Source organism: Acinonyx jubatus, chromosome C1, assembly GCF_027475565.1.
Source record: "Acinonyx jubatus isolate Ajub_Pintada_27869175 chromosome C1, VMU_Ajub_asm_v1.0, whole genome shotgun sequence".
Classification (NCBI taxonomy): Eukaryota; Metazoa; Chordata; class Mammalia; order Carnivora; family Felidae; genus Acinonyx; species Acinonyx jubatus.
In genome coordinates, this window is record NC_069381.1 from 181,557,773 (window position 1) to 181,579,196 (window position 21,424).

A 21,424-nucleotide genomic window follows, 5' to 3' on the forward strand; every position below is an offset into this window, starting at 1 on the left:
ATAATTGTCTCTTGCCTGATTATATGAAGCTATTGACTATTATAGAAGTGGGAAATCTGTTTTTAGCCACAGTTTGCCTACAGCAGCCAAGTACACTCTCCCCAATCCTACCCAGGCTAAATCCTAGGAAACAAGTTATAGAAACCATGTGGCTTCGATTCCTGGAAAATAGCACTGACATCAGGTCGGTGCAACAGTATCTACCTGATGCTGGCCTATTTCTAGGTGACAGAAGTACCTAAGTGCCAGTTACCAGGAGTTGAGAGTTCTCTCCAGCTGTTAATCCTTTTTGCCAGTTACTGTTGCCATTCTTCCATAAAGCTTTCTCTCTCTATTGTTCATATTTTTATAACTATATAATATGGAACTTCAAAAGATTTCTCCTGTGTTCCTCATTCATACTCTATAATACAGCAAGCCACATAATGTGGCCCTTTCAACATTACTCAACAACGTTAAGCTTATTGCTGACAGGTGCTATATAAACAGTCTTTTTGTGATTTTTGTATTTTAGATTTAAAGAATCTAACTCTAAATCATTTTAATGATAAATATTCTTTCATATTTAAAGGGTGCTTTTCAAAGTAAAGTGCTTTGTATATTTGTGGTAATAAATACTTCAAAGGCCTGGTTCTTACAAAAGACCAAAAGGTACTATATGCAATTTGTTAATCAACTTTTTGGACTTTCTATGTATTAGGGTAATCCAACGGCTACAAAAAGTGCCAGATCTCAGTTGTTTGAGATCTATCCAAGTTTATTTCTTTCTTCTATAACCGTCCAATGCAAGTATTTTGGGAGCAGCTTTTATGTTGATTCAGGGTCTCAATTTCCTTTTATTTTGTTATCCTACTATCCTTTGGGGTCTCATAGGCTTCTCTGCTGAATCCTTGATTTCCAGCCATCAGAGAGGGAAAGAGAATGATCCTGTGGGAGGGTATTTATGGGCCAAGCCTATGATTGGTCTGTCACTTCCGTCTGTATTAAGTTGGTCAGAATTCAGGGTCACATCCTCACCTACTTACAAGGGAGACTGGGAAATGTTGTTGAGTTGTATTCTTAGGAGGGAAGGGAAACAGAAAAACTAGGTATACTTTACTATAGTTGATCTTTCTATATTTGTAAGCTGCTTAGATTTCTGGTATTGAATAATTTTTTTGTAAAATTTGCTTTCACAAGGCAGTATCTTTACTTTGTACTGTGAGCATCAAATGAAATAACTTCAAATTCCAATCTTTAAAAATATTTTAATGACAGCTTTCCTTATCTGAAATGTACAGTCTCTTACACCTCAAGGAACTAAAAGAACAAAGTCCAAAGTTCATAGAAAGAAGGAAATAAAGATTAGAGCAGAAACCAAGAGATGGATTTTTGAAAAAATGAATAAAATTGATAAACCTTTAGCTAGATTCACAAAGGAAGAAGAGAAAGGACTCAAAATTATAAATGAAAGATACTATAACTGATACCACAGAAATATAGAGACTACTACAAACGATTATATACCAACAAATTGGACAGCTTAGAAGAAATGGATAATTCCTAGAAAAATACAACCTTCTAAGACTGAATCATGAAAAAATTGAAAATCTGAACAGACTAATTACTGTAAAGGAGGTTGAATCAATAATCAAAAACTGCCCAGCAAACAAAAGTCCAGGCCCAGATGGCTACTCCTGGTGAATTCAACCAAACATTCAAAGAATACCAAGCCTTCTGAAACTCCTCCAACAAGAGAAACTCCAAACTCATTTTACAAGGACAGAATTACCCTGATACCAAAACCAAAGAAACCATAAGGACAGAAAATTACAGGCCAGTGTTCTTGTTGAACATAGGTGCAAAAATCCTTGATAAAATATTAACAAACGTAATTAATACATTAAAAGGATCATACACCATGATTAAGTAGAATTTATTTCAGGGTACAAAGATGGCTTCACATCCTCAGATAAATCCATGTACTATGCCACGGTAACAGAATTAAAGATAAAAATCATACGATCATCTCAATAGATGCAGAAAACGCATTTGACAAAATCCAACATCCATTTACGATAAAAACTCTCAACAGAAAGTGGATCTAGAGGGAATGTATCTCAACACAATAAAGTACATATAGGATAAGCCCACAGCTGATGGAATACTTAAAACTGAAAAGCTGAAAGACTTCCTCTGAGTTTGGGAAGAAGACAGGGATGCCCATTCTTGCAACTTTTATTCAACATAGTAGTGGGAGTCTTAGCCAGAGCACTTAGGCAAGAAAAAGAAATAAAAGGCATCCAAATTGGAAAGGAAGCAGTAAAACTGTCACTATTGCAGATGACATGGTAAGCAGAAAACTCTAAAGATTCTACCGAAAAACTGTTAGAATAAATGAATTTGATGAAGTTGCAGGATACAAAATCAACATATAGAAATCTTTTGCATTTCTATACCTTAATAACTATTAAGAATTAAAACAACCCCATTTACTATTGCATCAAGAAGAATAAAATACCTAGGAATAAATTTAACCAAGAGGATGAAAGACCTATGTGTGTACCCAAAACTGTAAGACACAGATGAAAGAAATTGAAGATGACACCAACAAATGGAAAGATATTCCATGCTCATGGGATGGAAGAATTAACGTTTTTAAAATGCCCATACTATCTAAGCAACCTACAGTTTTAATACAATCCCTATCAAAATTCCAATGGCATTTTTTTTTCCCAGAAATAATGCAAACAATCCTAGAATTTGTATGGAACCACAAAAGACCACACATAGCCAAGTCAATCTGGAAAAAGAACAAAGCTGAAAGCACCACACTCTCAAATTTCTAACTATTACAAAACTGTTGTAATCAAAATGGTACAGTATTGGCATAAGAACAGCCACATAGATTAACAGGAGAGAACAGAGAGCCCCCAAATTAACTTATGCATATATGGCCAACTGGTTTATGACAAAGGAGCCAATAATCTAGAATGGGGAAAAGAGAATTTCTTCAACAAATGGTGCTGGGAAAACTGGACATTTACATTTAAAAGAATGAAACTGGTCCATTATCTTATATCATATACAAAATTTAATTCAAAATGGATTAAAGATTTGAACATAAGATGAAAAACCATAAAACTCCTAGAATAAAACATAGATGGTAAGTTCTTTTGACATCATTCTTAGTGATAATTTTTTGAATTTGACAGAAAAAGCAAAAATGAGACTATATCAAACCAAAAAGCTTCTGCACAGCAAAGGAAGCCATAAACAAAATGAAAAGGTAACCAACTGAATGGGAGAAAATATTTGTAGATCATATATCTAATAAGGCTAATATCTAAAATATGTAAAGAATTCACACAACTCAATAGCAAAAAGCCAAATAAACTGATTAAAAAATGGGCAGGGGATCTAAGTGGACATTTTCCCAAAGAAGACATACAAATGGTCAATAGGTACATGAAAAGATGTTCAACATCACTGATCATCAGCGAAATGTAAATTAAAACTATAATAAGGTACCACCTCACATCTGTTAAAATAGCTATAAAGTGTTGATAAGGATGTGGAGAAAAAGAAACCATTGTATACTGTTGGTGAGAATGTAAATTAGTACAACCACTATGGAAATGTATGGAGGTTCCTCAAAAAAATAAAAATAGAGATATCATATAATCTAGCAATTCTACTTCTGGATATTTACTCAAAGAAAATAAAAACACTACCTCAATAAGATACATGTACCCCCATGTTCGTGATAGCATTGTTTAGCCAAGATATGAAACAACCTAAGTATCCGTTGATGGATAAATGGATAAAGATGCAGTATATGTATATACAATGAAATATTATTCATTCATAAAAAGGATTGAAATTTTTCATTTGTGACCGCATAGATGGACCTTGAGGGCATTATGCTAAGTGAAATAAGTCAGATAAAGAAGGATGGATATTGTATGAGCTCACTTGTATGTGGAATCTTAAACAGAAACGAAATTCGTAGATACAGAGAACAGATTGGTGGTTGTCAGAGGTGGGTGTAATGAGTGAAGGTACAGATTTTCAGTTATAAATAAGTTATGAGATATAATATGCGGCATGGTGATTGTAGTCTATAATACTATACTGCATATTTAAGAGTTGCTATGATGGTAGATCTTGAAAGTTCTCATCACAAGAAAATAATGCTGAAACCTGTATGGTGATACATGTTAGCTAGATTTATTGTGGTGATCACTTTACAATATATACATATACTGAATCATGTTATACATCTGAACTAATATTTTATACCAATTATACTTCAATAAAAAATCATAAAGTACAATGTACATTCATAGTCAACTTCTGATTAGTACGAGGGTTTCTTATATTTAAGTAGTTAGGTTATTAGTGGGAAAGATTATGAACTTGCTGAGCATTTACTTTGACAACCCTCCTCTTTGACTTCTTTCTAGAGTTCCCAATTTACTGAACTTCCTACCCAAACCAGATACCCATTGTCTTAGTGCTTGCTCTTGGTTTTCTAAGAGCTTTCATCAGGGTTTCTATTGACCTCCATGGGTGTTTACCTCTTCCATTTTTGTGGTGGCTTTCTGGAGTTTACTGTCTTTATGCTCTTTTCTCTAGTGCACTCCCGGAAACCTGATTTCCATGGAATGTTAATGCATTTCACACAGATATGCAAAAATGCACATACATAGACACACACATACACACACACTCACATGGTCCTCTAAATTTGGGGAACATTGATTTACACAAAATTAAAAAGATTTATCTATTGGGACACCTGGGTGGCTCAATTGGTTGAGTACCCGATTCTTGATTTGGGCTCACGTCATGATCCCAGGGTCATGGGATTGAGCCCCAGATCAGGCTTTGTGCTGAGCATGGAGCCTGCTTAAGATACCCCCTCTGCCCCCTCCCTGCTTGTTTTCTCTTTCTCTCTCTATATATAAAATAATAATAACAAAAGGATTTGTCTTTTAGATTATGTCTTGGGGGCACCCGGGTGCTCAGTTGGTTGAGTGCCTGACTTCAGCTCAGGTCATGATCTCACAGTTTTCGGGTTTGAGCCCCACATTGGGCTTGCTACTGACAGAGTGGAGTCTGCTTTGGATCCTCTATCTCCCTCTTTCTCTGCCTCTCCCCTGCTCACATTTGCACGCGAGCTCTCTCTGAAAACTAAGCAACAACAAAAAAATGTCTTAAAGCCCGTATTATGTTAATGTGCATTTTGACCTCCCAATAATTAAAAATAATATGTGGTATTTCCCAAAGTTATTTCACTCTGCAAACTTTTTTCCTACCTTAAGGGATTAGTCTGAAGCAAGAGAGTTTAGAAAACACTGCTTTAATCCAAAGGGATGGACCTTCATTCAAACATGTAGGTGCTGCAGCAGGCTTGTGTCGGTGAGAATTTGTACACAAAGCTTTCGTAAAAGGAAGACCATCTACAATGGGATATCAATTCTTTTTCGTCTGCTGAGAAGAAATTACTTGAAGCATGCTTTGTTTTCAATGAACACTGTAGTTTAGAGGCCTGTTATGATCTAATTCAACTAATGTTAAAAGTTTTTTTTTGTGAATTTTTAAAGCAACAATTAATACTTCAGTGAAGTACCAAGAAACTCTGATTTTTCTTATTTTTATTAACTTTATATTGTCCACCTCACTTTGGGAGATAAAAAGGATGAGCGTTTTATTTTTACAGTGAAGGGCAATTCTAGTGTTCTCGAAGAACCTTTTTGGTCTAAAGAAGGAACTCTAATGACTAGTTGGGAAGGGAACAAAATGTTGGTATTCTTTTGAATCTAAGCAGCAAGGTTGTGGTAAAGGATTTCAAACCATATGCTATTTGTAACCAAAATTATGGGAAATGACATTAAAATATTTTCTGACCTACAGTGTAATTTTAAGTCCCAATCTTGTTGGCTATATATGTACAGTTGAAGTAGAATTACCTAAATTATTAATTTGCTATCCATTTTCCTTACATATGAAATTACCATAAATCAATTTTTCTGGTTCTTTGGTCAGTAAACAGTTATCTATATTAAGCAACCAGTCAAATACAATTCAACTTAAAAATACTGAATTCTAAGCATTCTTTTTGATGCACTTTCCCAAACCTTCTTTGCCTGAGGATTATATATATTTGAATAAAGATGAACACTCAAAGACTCTTTTAAACCACATACTGTAATTTCACCAGTGGGCTAAACAGAGTGCATTGGAGAAAACTTGCCCTGGGGCTGTAGACCTTGTATCCCATCTTAACGAGAGACTAAACAGTGTAAGCCACTCCTTTGTTAATGGTTGGGCAGAAAAGAGGGTAAATGATAAACAGTGAAAAAGTATAATTGGATCTGTTTCTTGGACATCAATCGATGGCATGCCAGCAAAACTGAGGCATTTTTAAATGACAGGTTTTTTAACATCAAAGAGTCTAGGCAAAGGTTAAGTATCTATGTGATTGGATTATTTTTAACTTTGTATTGGCCACTGAAACTTTCCTTTCTTCACCCCTGCCAGAATAGGAAACATTGCTGATTTATTCACTTAGTTAACATGGGAAATATGTACATGCAAGTAGCACGTATGCTTTATTCTGCCAATAATCCACAGTTTTCCATTAGTGGTTTTAGTTATAGGTTTCTCGCCAGTGTTCATAAAGAGTTTGCTTTAAATATATAGACAATTGTTTTTATTTATAGATAACCTTGTTGCCTAGGTATCAAAATGCTGTCAGTCATTATGTGACTATACTAGAGCAAGGATAGCTAAAGGTTTAAATGACAGGAAATCATTAGAAATATATAAGAAACCATTATGTTCTTGTAGCTCTTCTTTAGCCAAATATTGCCTGCCTTTCTATTTGGTCACTGGAAGCTAGATTTGCATCTTATCCAAATAGTTTGATTTATTAGATGGAATTTTTCAGAAATTTTGTCACCTTGAAGATGGAGAATTTCACATGCTCGTAGATAAGTAAGGAACCCTATACTGGCCTTTTCTGACTGGCAAGTTGGAGTTATTTCCTGTGAAAATGAGGCCATCCATATATTCTGGTATAAAGACAAGTTTCATCTTTTTAACATGGGATGTTGCAGAAATAACCAAGGAGATATTAAATGGCTTGTAAAACATTTTCTCTCAAAGTCACCAATCACATTTCTTTTAAGAAGTTATAACTCTGTGGGAATCCTGAAGATCCTGGACCATGCACAAAGTTTAATTTTTAAAATACTTTGTTGGGATTTTATATATACACCTACAAGTGAACAATTAACAAGTATGCTGCTCGATAATTAATGGAAAATGAACACTCCAGTGTAACTAATATCCACATTGAGTTACAGAGTATTGCTAGTACTTTAGAATTAGCTATCATGCCCTCTAAGTTTATTTTCTGTCCTCTCAAAGGTAATCACTTTCTTGATATCTAATACATCATGTATAAATCCATTTTCATAATTTAGAAAAACAGTTTTATAAATTATCCATCCTTTTCTCTTTGATTTCTTTTATTCAAGATTTTATTTGTGGGATTCATCCCTATTGATGCATGTAGCTTTAGTTTATTCACTTTTAAAATAAATTTTATACTTAAGTTTTATCCTTACAAAAATTGGGAAAGTTTCTATATATGCCACATCCAGTTTCTTTTATTATTAACATCTTGCATTAGAATGGCACATTAATCACTATTAATGAACCAATATTGATACACTAATATTAACCAAAACCTATGCCTTATTCATTTCCTTAGTTTTCATCTTAGTTTGTATTCTTTTTCATACCAGGATCCCATCCAGAACACCATATTTCCTTGAGTCATGTCCTCTCAGGCTTCTCTTTTCTGTGACAGTTTCTCAGACTTTCTTTACATTTGATACCATGACATTTTTGAAGAATAACTGTTAGATATTTTGTAGAATGTGTCTCCATTTCTCTACGGTACATTTATTCTCACCCCCACCTTCTTTCAGCACTGTATTCTTGGAGAGAAGTTACCTTGGGCAGCTAATACTTAAGGAGTGGGGAGTCACAGTTACTTGCTTGAGGACAAAATATCTTCATAAATCTTTTGGAATTCTTCTGTAGGAGAGAGAGGTCTATTTTCCTCCATTTATTGATTTATTCAATTATTTGTTTAAGAATGGACTCAGGGATATTTATTTTACATTTGAATTACAATTCAAATACTAATTTGGTTTTGTTGCTGAAATTGTTCCACCTTTGACCCTTTGGGAGCTCTTTCAGTTGGCTTCTATGCTTCTTTGACATATCCTCATTAATGTGTATGGGGGGGGGGAGGTTGAGCACTTCTTTACTTTTGGTACTACAAAATGCTCTAGGCTTATTGTGTATATTTCCTGCATTTGTAAATGAAATAATAGAGTATGTGACTTCTTTAATTATGAATTTAAATTTCAGATGCATCCATGTCTTTGCATGGCTTTCTAGCTCATTCTTTTTTTTTTTTTTTAATTTCTGAGTAGCGTTCCATTTTATGGCTTATTCATAAGGCTTGAGTTTTAGTTTTGTCTTACCCACTAATGCTTACGAAATGACTAATCTGAGCCCAGTGTCATTTTAGGTATTGCAGGGCAGAGAGAGGAATAATGAAGATACCACACTCTAGGTGCATTTAATATCTTTGCAGAAGCAAGGATTGTTATAATGTAAGAATTAGGGGTGCCTGTGGTTTAGTAGGTTGAGTGTCTCTGACTTGATTTTGGCTCAGGTCACAATCCCAGGGCTGTGGGATTAAGGCCTCCATCAGGCTTTGCAATAAGTGTGGAGTCTGCTTGAGATTCTCCCTCTCTTTCCCTCTGCTCCTCTCCCCCCATTCACTCTCTTCCTCTGTCTCTAAAATTAAAATTTTAAAAAGAATTAAATGACAAATCCTTTGTTCATATTTAGGTTGGATTGTTTGTCTTTTTAAATGAGTTGTAGGTGCTCTTTATATATTTTGAGGTATTGGGGCTTGAAAGGTAAACATATGAATTTTGGGGTGGAAACATTCAGGCCATAACAGGAACTCTTGGAGCTAGTGTACAGAATACCTTCAAAGCTTTTCTTCAGCTCAGAAGTAGCAAACTGCTTTATAAACTGGGAGTTTTCACCAGTTTGTGATGTATTTGTATTAGTAGGATCTGAGTGCAGCCTGCTGGGAGTGTTTTCACTTGTGCCTCACTAACCTCCAATTACAGCTTTTTATACTTAGCCCTTATCATTATTCTGTAGGAATAAAGACAGATTGGGCAAAATCCTGCCAAATCTAGCATGTCTGAAACTGAGGTGCTGAAAAACAAACAGTAGTAAGGGTACCACTGTTCGTTTAGGGAAAATGGGGAACAACTTCACACAGTTGGTCATTTTGGAATTGTACTCTGTGTTTCCACCATGGGAGATTTCTGTTATGTGTTTCCTAGATCATTTTTTTTCATATATTTTTCTAGTCAAGAGGTATTAGGGCCTGGAAGAATAAAAATCTATTTGGATAATCTTGAGGAGGAAAAAATGATTCCTTCAGGAAACAAAAAGCTGGGGGCAGGAGAACTGTAAAAGTAAAGATAAAGTACTTTTATGCTAGAACCCATATAACAATGAAATTCATGACATCTGTTGGATGTTCTCAGACTCCATTTTTATTCTGCTCTGTTACATCCTGTGTTAGGCCAAGGATGTAGACATGGTAATATCTCATAGTTAAGCTGATTAAATATTACCTGGAAGCTTATGCAGTGTCTCTCAGAGTGAGCCATGCTCAGAGAAGAAAAGATGAATATAATCATTGGTTCTCTTCATTTATTGGTCAAAAGTTGCTCCATGGACTTCCAGTTCCCATGGATACTCCACACCAGGACATTGGTGAAATCCTAGGGAAACAGGTGAGAGGCATATGATCAGGTGCTATCAGACTTGATCTAAGAAGTCAAAGTACTGATTATCACAGGGGTGACTTGGATAAGAATGTAGAGCACCAGAGGATCTGAAATAAAGCATAGGCATCCCCTACACCATAGGACTTTATTCAGTCCTACAAGAATTATTAGAGAGTGAATTATATTTAAAAAATGCAAAACATTGTGGTAAAAGTTGTTCTTGACTACTCCATTACTGTCAATAATATTTAACGTTTCTTTTGCTTACAATCAACCAGAAAACATATTTAGGCCTCAGGGTGCATGCTGTGAATGGGGTGCTTGAGCATATGTTTCCCTAGAAAATTCAACTTGTTTCCCATTGAAGTCATGGACTTGAGTATGAGAGTAGTTTTATAATATGCCCGCCACCCCCCCTCCCCAATTTGATCACCATTTTCCAGATGGAAAGTGTGCTTAGGGTATTTCAGGTTAAAAATGAATTTTAGGTTAAATTTGTTGCATGTCATTGGAGGCACTTTTAAACGTGGCAAGTGACAGGGAATTAGCCAAGTGAGAGTGCTCTTAAAACAGTCCAATTGTAATGAAAGATGTAAAGGACTTTTTATTAGAGGATGAAAGCCTAAACAGTTATTTGCCCGGAAGGCAGATATCATAACAAATTCGAACCTAAAAAATTTCAGTTATTGTCATGTTAATGTATTCAATGCTTTATTATTATGAAATGATGACAATTTAGAATAAATTTCCTAACATCACCAGTACCATCTCTTCCATCAGGTAAAAATAGCTTGCTGAATTCTTCTCAACTTTATCATCCATAGATAAATATTAGCCCACTTTCATAGTTTTTCTTCCAGTACCAGGAAGGGTTAGATTTCTTTTCTAAGCTGGTTGAGGTATTAGAGCAAATGAACACCAGTTTTCAGTATTATAATTTCTCTTCTACCACATTCTGCACCGTTACCCAGAAGGCTTGACACACATTTGTCCTATTCACACAGTGTAGATTTTGGACAGCATGAGAGAATCTCTGCAATTTTTTGGTGCTTTTGTAAATACTGTTCTCAATATCTAGTCCCCTGAAGGCCGATTGCAGATTAATGCCTATCTGTCTATCACATAAACAGACAGTGCCTTTTAAACCAAGAGCATCTATAGCTTGGTAAATTAAGGATTTATATTTGGAAAAGTGTATAATTAAAAATAGAATAATTATTTGATTAGTTTATTGTCTAAAACAATGTAAATACTTTTAAATTGGTAACTAAAAGATTCTTGCATTTTATATTTATAAAACTTGTTCAACATTAAAAATTGAACATCTAAGCTTCTTGTAAATGTTAATGTACTCAAAGACCTTTGTTATGTCCACTTCTCATTTAAATTGGTAGGGAAGATCATTATTAAAACTAATATTTTTCTTAGGAAAATGAGTGTAGTTATTACTATTTGATAACTGGCTTCTACACATTCACAGTTACGTGTAATTTTTCATAATACTGTTTTGCAGATACCACACGTAGCCTTGAATCAAGCTTAGATGGGTATAGTATCAGTGTCCTATCAACAAATGACATGATTAAGCAAAGTTTCAAGGAGCTATTAGAAATTTTAAGGATAATTTTTTAAAAGTTCTGCACTTCTGGACTGCTAGATTTTCAAGATTTTTTTGTCAGTTTTATTTTAGGGGGCAAATATATTTAGAAGTGTTCCCGAAGCGTGACTTTAAAATATGTAAAGAGTAACTAGATGAGATTTATTTTGTAAATTTATATTCTAAAGAATACTTTTTAAGAATCTGTTTCTCTAGAGTAAAACTTTAAATAAAAAGAGCTACCAGGAAAAGTTCTCTATCTCTTTTTGATCCTATGCATTTTGGCTTGCTTATCAGGGAAATCTGCTAAGTATTTTAAAGGCTGTTAGGAATCTTTGAGGGAGGGAGTAACAGGGGCAAGATTTGTCTTCCTGCTTTAAACAACTAAAAAAACCCAGTCAAAATATATGGAAAAAAAAAAAAGAAGATTTAATATTGGAAAGCAAGCAACTCAGGAGAGGGACTCTGCAACTGTCAAGCTGCAACTTCCCTGGTTTACTGCATGAGTGGTGCTGCAGTGCAGGGAAGAAGAACCTCATAGAGGCTCTGCAAGTAGTCTCTACAAGTGGAGGAGATGCATTTCAAAGTGACCAGAATGGCTAGACTTTGGGCAAAGTGTTGGAGAGAAAACAGTTCACTCAGAGAGGGAGGGAGGGATCTGGAGTATAATCTTCAGTTGAGTATGGGTTATCACATGCACGTGGAGGAACTATATGAGCCTAGGAAGAGGCCCAGAAAGGACAACTCAGACATGGCTTGCTCACATATGGATAGGAATAGTTTGTCTTGCTGCAGCTAAAATGGGAAGAACTCCTATCACATAGGATATCATGAAAAGAGTCCTGAGCAGAGTATTGCCTTGGTTGTGGAGCAAAATTAGTTCTAGACCAGGGGTCAGCCAAGTATAGCCCACAGGTAAAATATAGCATATAGTCTGTTTTTGTACAGTGCTCTAGCTAAGACAGTTTGTAAATGATTAAAGGGTTGTAAAAGAAGAATGAGAAGGGTAAGAAGCACAAGAAAAACTGAAGACTGGATGACACCTTGGTTGCAGCCTTGGGAGACCCTAAGCAGAGCATCGAGTTAAGCCATGCTTATTTTAGTTGTTAAGTTTATGTCATTTGTTATGCAGCAATAGATAACTAATATAAATATTTATTTTTGAGAGAGAGCATAAGCAGGAGAGGGGCAGAGAGAGGGGGACAGAGGATCTGAAGCAGGCTCCAGGCTGACAGCAGAGACCCCAATGCAAGGCTCAAACTCATGAACTGTGAGATCATGACCTGAGCCAAAGTCAAACAGTTAATCGACTGAGCCACCCAGGTGACCAATAGATAACTAATATAAAGAGGAAACTATTTCCAACATATTCCATGAGGCAAGCATACTGATATTTACCCTGATACTAAAACCAAAGAAAACTATTACAAGCAAAAAATAAATATCTGAATAGGCCTATATTTATTAAAGAAATTGAAACAATAGTTAATAAAAACAAAGCACCAGGCCCAAATGGATTCACTGGTGTATCCTACCAAGCATTTAAGGAAGAAATTAAACCAATTCTATACTGTCTCTTTCAGAGGTTAAAAGCAGAGAGGGTTCTTAACTCATTTTATGAAGCCAGCATTAGCCTAATACAAGAAAAGAAACCACATACCAGTGACTTTCATGAACATAGAAGAAAAACCTTAAACAGAATATTAGAAAATTGAGTTTTAAAAAGTATAGAAATACATACAGACACTATGACCAAGTTGACTTTCCTAAGTATGGAAGTAAGTTCCTAAGTATGGAAGTAAGTTCAACATTCTAAAATCCTTTCATGTAGCCTATCACATCAAGTCCAAAATAGAAAAATCACATGATCATATCAATAGATGCAGAAAAAGCATTTGACAAAATCAAAAATCCATTCATGATAAAAACTCTCAGCACACTAGAAAAAAAGAGAAACTTTCTCAACCTCATAAAGACTATCTACAAAAAACCTACAGTTAACATTAAGCTTAATGATGAGAAACTTAGAGCTTTCCCATTAACATCCGGTAAAAGCCAAGGATACTGGAAGTCCTTGCTAACACAATAAGGAGGCAAGAAAAGGAGATAAAAGATATGCAGACTGAGAAGGAAGGCCTAAAACTGTTTCTGTTAGCAGATGACATGATTGTCTTTGTAGAAAATCTGAAAGAATTGACAAAAAATGGAACTAAAAAGCAATTATAGCAACATTACAGGATACAAGTTTACTACATAAAAATCAATTGCTTTCTCAAATACCAACAATGAACAAGTCAAATTTGAAATTAAAAACACAGTGCCATTTACTTTGTATACTCACCAAAATGAAATGCTTAGGTATAAGTCTAATAGCCTATGTACAAGATCCATATAAGGAAAACTAGAAAACTCTAAGGAACAAAATTAAAAAAGAACTAAATGGGGAGACATACATGTTAACCGATAGAAAACCAATATTGTCAAGATGTCCATTCTTTCCAACTTGATCTACAGATTCAATGCAATCCTTCTAAAAATCAAAAGTTATGTTGTGGGGGAACAACAAATTACTTCTGAAGGTTATATGGAGAGGCAAAAAAACCAAAAAAAAAAACAAAAAACAAAATAGGGTAGTCAATGCAATATTGAAGGAGAAGAACAATTGTCAGAAGAAGTGTTCGGGACTGACACTAGGAGGCTCCAAGACTTATTATAAAGCTATAGTAATCGAGAACATGTGGTATTGGCAAAAGTATAGGCAAATAAAGCAGTGGGACTGAATAGAGTTCTAAGAAATAGACCTGCATAAATATAGTCAACTGATCTTTAACAAATGAGAAATACAAAGGCAATACAATGGAGGAAAGAGAGTCTTTTCAACAGAAGGTTCTGGAATAACTGGATATCCATGAAAAATGAGTCTAGAAACGGACTTTACATAATTGACAAAAAAATGAACTTAAATGAATCGCAGACCTAATTGTAGAATACAATGATTTTGGTATGGTGATGCCTTCATAGATATAACACCAAAGACATGGTCCATGAAAGAAATAATTGATCAACTGGACGTCATTCAAGTTAAAAACTTGGGCTTTATGAAAGACAATGTGAAGAGAATGAGAAGACAAGCCACAGACTGGGAAAAAATATCTACAAAAAACATATCTGAGAAAGAACTGTTATCAAAAATATCCAAAGAACTTTTGAAACTCAATAAGAAAACAACCTGATGAAAAAAATGGATCAAAGACCTTAGCAGACATCTCACCAGAAAAGATACACAAATGGCAAAGAAGCATATGAAACTGTGTTCCACATGAAATGTCATCAGGGAAATGCAAATTAAAATAACAATGAGATAGCACTATATATCTATTAGAATGGCCAAAATATGGAATGCTGCAAACACCAAATGTTGGTGTGGATGTGGAGCAATGGGAATTCTCATATGTTGTTTGTGGGAATGGAAATTGGTATACCCACTTTGGAAGACAGTTTGGTGGTTTCTTTAAAAAATTTTTTTTTAATGTTTATTTTTGAGAGAGAGACAGAGCATGAGTGGGGGAGGGTCAGAAAGAGGGAGACACAGAATCAGAGGCAGGCTCCAGGCTCTGAGCTATCAGCAGAGTCCTATGTGGAGCTTGAACTCACAGACCCCAAAATCATGACCTGAGCTGAAGTCGGATGCTCAACTGACTGTGCCACCCAGACACCCGAGTAGTTTCTTATTATAAGCATACTCTTACCATAAAATCCCTTGGTATTTACTCAAAAGAGCTGTAAACATGTCCACACAAAAGCCTGCACACAAATGTTTTTAGCAGCTTTATTCATAATTTCCAAGATTTGGACAGGCTGTGCATGTTCTTCAATAGATGATAAATTCTGGTACATCCGGACAATGAATACTATTCATCATGAAAAAGAAATGAGCTTAAAGCCATGGAAAAACATGGAGGAACCTTAAATGCAGATTACTGAATGAAAGAAGGCAATCTGAGAAGGCTAGATACTGCACGATTTCAACTATATAGCATTCTGGAAAAGGTAAAATTAGAAAGACAATAAAAAGATCAGTAGTTGCCACAGGGGTGGGAGGGACGGTTATAAGTCAGTATACATTTGTCCAAACCCTGAATGTACACCAAGAGTGAACTCTTAGATAAACTGGACTTTGGGTGGTTATGATATGTCAAGGTAGACTCATCTGTGGTTAAAAGAACAACAGGAAAATGTTGATTTTGGTGAATGATGTTGATAATGAGGAAGGCTGTGCATGTCTGAAAGCAGAGTTCATATGGTGAATCTCTGTATCTTCCTCTCGAATATATTATAAACTTAAAACTATTCCAAAAATAAAATCTTTAAAACCAACCATCTAAACACCCAATCAGAAAATTCTAGGACAATACCCCTCATGAACACAGATGTGAAATATTAACAAATCCAATGTAGCAATATATGAAAAGAATAATATATCCTGACCAAGTATGGTTATCCCAGAAACATAAGGCTGTATTAACATTCAAAAATCAATCCACATCACTATATTAATAGACTATAAGAGAAAAGCCATATTATTTCAACTGGAGGAAAACTCATGTGAAAAATTCAATATCCATTCATGATTAAAAAAAAACTTCTCAGTAAACTATGATTAGGAGGGAATTTCCTCAACCTGATAAATGGTGTGTACAAAAAATCTCCAGCAAACATCAGGCATAATCATAAGTGCTTTCCTCCTTCTATTTGGAACAAAGTGAGGATGTTTGCTCTTACCACTCCTATTAACATTACACTGAAGGTCCTAGTTCAGGCTGTACAGCAACCAAAATAAATGAGAAGTACGTGGATGCAGAATGCCAACATTCTTAAATAAATGAGCATAGGGATTGCAAGTGATCTTGTTTAATGAAACCCTAATTTGTTTCTATTGCAGAAAAATGCAGTTTTCCTCTTTATTTTTGCATGCTTAAATTTACTATTCCTCATTAGATAAAATACAGAGATAAATGAACTTCATAGTGGTACTTTTCCAAATGAAACCTTTTTCTCCACCTTTTATCATTAAGTTCTTTTAAAAGGCTGATGTCAAATAATGTCTGTATTATAAATCTGTTTCATAATGCTTGTTAATATTAACCAAATAAGTATTTTCATATTCTTATATGGCAGTTAGCCTACTAATTTTTTGGCTGACTCTATAATATCCTGGTACATTCTTATAGACATAATAACTGCCAGGAAAATGTTTGGCCAGGACTCATTCAAGTAAGGGAAAGGATATTCATGATTATGTGACATGTATATTTAGAATATAATATTTCAAGTTAGATTTGGCAAGAAAACAGTCATGCACTAAAACATGTGAGATATCTTGAATCCTTTTGGAAAAGCCCTCAAAGGAAAATAATTTAGGAGTTACATTTGTCTTAGCTCTGACTTCCCAATAAACTTTTGGTACATTTGCATTTTTCTTGACTAGTTTCTTCTCTGTATGAACTTTCATTAAACATGCTTTTCTTTCCAAGTGTTCTTTGTTGTAAAAGACCATGTGATTTATATTTTCATATGAATTCATATACACTGAACAATGATCATTTTTACAGATTTCTTTAGGATATTATTATGGTATTGGGGAACATTACTCCCAATTATATAAAAATAGTCTGAAGCACATGAGGGCTAGGAATGTATTTGGAAGTGCACTTATACTTGGAACATAATAATAAAATTTCTTGTTTTGGTTGATGACAATTAGAAACCTATTGCTATACTGCAATTCTGCCCTCTGATCTTCTTTGAGCTACAAGCATGGAGCCAACTTTGGCAAATGACTTTGCAGTTTGACATACCACTTACTGCTTGAGGTATCTTTTCTCTGGTCAAATTCAAAGTAATTTTCTGTACAGTACATTGCAAAGACAAAAAATATCCAGCTGGTTTGACTTCAATTGTTTTGACTCCTTCTCTCTCTTGTAGTATCTCATGTTGAAGCCAATCCCAGTTGGTTTTGGTTAATAAAAAAGTACCAAAAATTCATGGAGACATAGGTAATAGGATGATTAAAGTTTTGGTGACTGTTGCAGATATTAGAAACCTTAAGCTTGGTAGGGAAGGCTTGAAACAGCGTTTGAGTATTAAGATTGGAAGATAAAGAGATCAAGCCCATTTATCTCTTCTCTGTACTGTATGTTTGTGGAGACAGATCTTCAATTCCACTAACATTACTCAAGAATATGCCTGGGGAGTCTATTCTTCTATGACTCTCTGCCAAAACAGCTTGAGAAACAGCTGGTGATAATTCTGGCTTCATTCCCCCGCTCAACAGCTGATGTTCAGAAGCAGGAAGGCAATTGAGTGGGTGTGTTCTGAGCCATGGCATCACTGCTTCCCCTTCAGCTGCTCCTGCTCCCACACTAAGGCGCAGATCAGAAGGCTGACTTCCTAGAAGTGGCCTGAAAGGAAGGACAATCCCACAGCTTTAGGTACTGAGGGGATAAAAACAGAATGATTTTGCCATGTAGTGGTTCAGGGGCAGTATTTTCAATACCAAGCACTCTGTCATCTGCAATGAAACCCTTAAGATAGACTGTAAGAATTCTATTCTTCTAAAATGGAACAATGAAATCAGTATGGAATTTGGTGACTTACCTTCTAAAGACAGAAATGTTTCAATTAACATAGTTTTATTATTTTAAATAAATTAACTTTTCCTAATGGTAGGCCCTATTGGTCAAATGGTAGCTTAGCTACAGATGCTGTCAATTATTTTCCTTTTAACAATCTAAGGTAGTAGAAGCCTTCTCACTGCAACTGGAAGTTCTGAGACAGGAGTTCTAGTCTCAGCATTACCAATACTATAATCACTAATATTGCTTTACCAACACCTATAATAATTGAATATCACTGTGGAAAAATTATTTCCTGCAGCTTCATTTTCTCCCTATGAAATGAGAGAACTAGGTTAAAACAAATTTTATCTGCAGTTTCTTGAGCTGAAATCAGTATATTGTAAACATAATTTTGGAACAATGTAGACTAACTTTAATCCTTCGTTTGCTTAATAGCCTTTCTCATATATGGAGAATGTACCTGTGTTTACCCTATACATTCCTCCTGTAAGAGCATATGTGTTCTTTAATCTCTTTTCCTCATAACTCAATTTCTAGTTAAATGAATTTGAGTATGCTGAAGAATAGTAAATTGGTACTTAAACTAATTAAAAATTATGTATATTGTAAATGGGTTCTGGTCAATTCAGAGTAGCATTAATTTTTTGGCTACAGTAATATCTCTTGATTTTTGTTAAGCTTAAAATCAACCAAAATTATGAAATCATTTTAAAACATTGTTACCTTTCATCACTGTTTACTTCAAGCTTCCCTTTAACATTTACATTCTTCATCTCTTCAGATCGAAGTGAAGATACTTTATCGTGTCTATATACTTCATCTCCATTTAAGAGGAGTACAGTTTTTCAGTTAAGAGTAAATTTTTTGGGGGCGCCTGGGTGGCTCAGTTGGTGAGGCGACCAACTTCAGCTCAGATCATGATCTCATAGTTTGTGAGTTCAAGCCCCGCATTGGGCTCTGCGCTGACAGCTCAGAGCCTGGAGCCTGCTTCCCATTCCGTGTCTCCCTCTCTTTCTGCCCCTCCCACTCTCATGCTCTGTCTCTCTCAAAAATAAACAACAACAAAAAAATTTTTAAAGAGTAAAATTTTTGTTGTCACACCTGTGTTTAAATCATAACTCTCATGTTTTATGGCTTTGAAGAATTATTAAATCCATTTAAAACCTTGATTCTCTCATCTGTAAAGTGGGGATAATATTATCCACCTAGTATTTTTGTGTGAGCTTTACTGAGGTGATGTATGGGCAGCACTTATCACAGCATCTGGAATATAATGGTCAGGAACAGTCATTGGTATAACCCTAATTCTTTTTTTTTTTTCAATATATGAAATTTATTGTCAAATTGGTTTCCATACAACACCCAGTGCTCATCCCAAAAGGTGCCCTCGTCAATACCCATCGCCCACCCTCCCCTCCCTCCCACCCCCCATCAACCCTCAGTTTGTTCTCAGTTTTTAACAGTCTCTTATGCTTTGGCTCTCTCCCACTCTAACCTCTTTTTTTTTTTTTCCTTCCCCTCCCCCATGGGTTTCTGTTAAGTTTCTCAGGATCCACATAAGAGTGAAACCATATGGTATCTGTCTTTCTCTGTATGGCTTATTTCACTTAGCATCCCACTCTCCAGTTCCATCCACATTGCTACAAAGGGCCATATTTCATTCTTTCTCATTGCCACATAGTATTCCATTGTGTATATAAACCACAATTTCTTTATCCATTCATCAGTTGGTGGACATTTAGGCTCTTTCCATAATTTGGCTATTGTTGAGAGTGCTGCTATAAACATTGGGGTACAAGTGCCCCTATGCATCAGTACTCCTGTATCCCTTGGATAAATTCCTAGCAGTGCTATTGCTGGGTCATAGGGTAGGTCTATTTTTAATTTTCTGAGGAACCTCCACACTGCTTTCCAGAGCGGCTGCACCAATTTGCATTCCCACCAACAGTGCAAGAGGGTATAACCCTAATTCTATCTTCCATACTATTTTCTCTCACACTGAGGAATGTCATAAATAAGCCATCCATGTATTCATTTCAAGCTATAGTAAAACTTTTTAATGAAAAGGACTGTGACGTGAACCCTTAAGTATGCTACTAGTGATATCTAGTCAGTAGGTGAGGGTTTTTGTTTGTTTTTGATATTTTTTATTCATTCTGGGCCACATTATTCATTCATGTAGTGTTCATCTAATATTATTTCCAGCTCTCATATCTCTATCTCGTCCATAAGAAAAATATAAAAGAATTAAGGTTATTTTTACCTAAGATATTCCTCCTGATGTTATTCTGTCTTCAAGTGATGAATAGTTTCCGTTCTAAGTTTTCACATTTTTTAATAATTTGTTCTAGAATTTTGTCCAAATGTATGCCAAATTTAATGACACTGTATACTGTAACATTCTCTTTATTCTCCATTTCTAGTCATTGTCACTGCACACTATCATTCCTGAAGAACTATGGTAGTGATCAAATTATTTCTTCCTACAGTAGTTCCATTCACTTGAACCAGGTCAGGAGACTTGCTTTTCATAACATTTAAATGGTTCTTGCCATGTGCTCACTGATTTGTTTCAAATTTCCCTTACCTATGTTTTTTTAAAAATATTATAAAGTTTGATGATACTTCTCTTAAAAGTTTCTTTCTTTCCTTTGCATTTGGAATCATGTTTTTGTTTTGAGAAGCTTGGGAGCTTCTTCAGTAAAGTATTATGAATTAGGATTCTTTTGCCTGCCAGTCACAGATAATCCAATCCAATGGATTTTATTGGGAAATAACTGAATAATATAGGGACATTACGGCTCAGACATGATTAGAAACAGGGATTCAAACAGTATTCAGGCCTTATCTTTTCTTTCCCTCTCTGAAGGCTTGTTGCCTTTTTATATTGACTCCATTTGTAGATACTTGCCCTTCTGTGTATCAGTGTCTTTGGTGGCTCCAGCATGTAGGTCCTCTCAAGTCCACTGGGAAGGGGCACCTGGCTTTCTGGCAACTTCAGCAAAAATTACCTGGTATCTCATTGGCTCTATCAGTATCACATACTCATTCCTCAACTAATCCCAGTGACCAGGGAAATGTAAGATGCTGTTCACCATTCTTGAGTGTTTGCTACTCCCTAAGACAAAGGAGGATCCAGTTCCAATAGGATAATATGGATCATGAATGAGAACCAAGCCCCACTACAATATTATTGCCTTAAATTTATGTAGTAAAGCAGAGGAGGCAATGTATAATCATACATAAACAGTGGTGATCAAATATAATCTTTCTGTTACCATCTTATGTGCACACATATACATGAC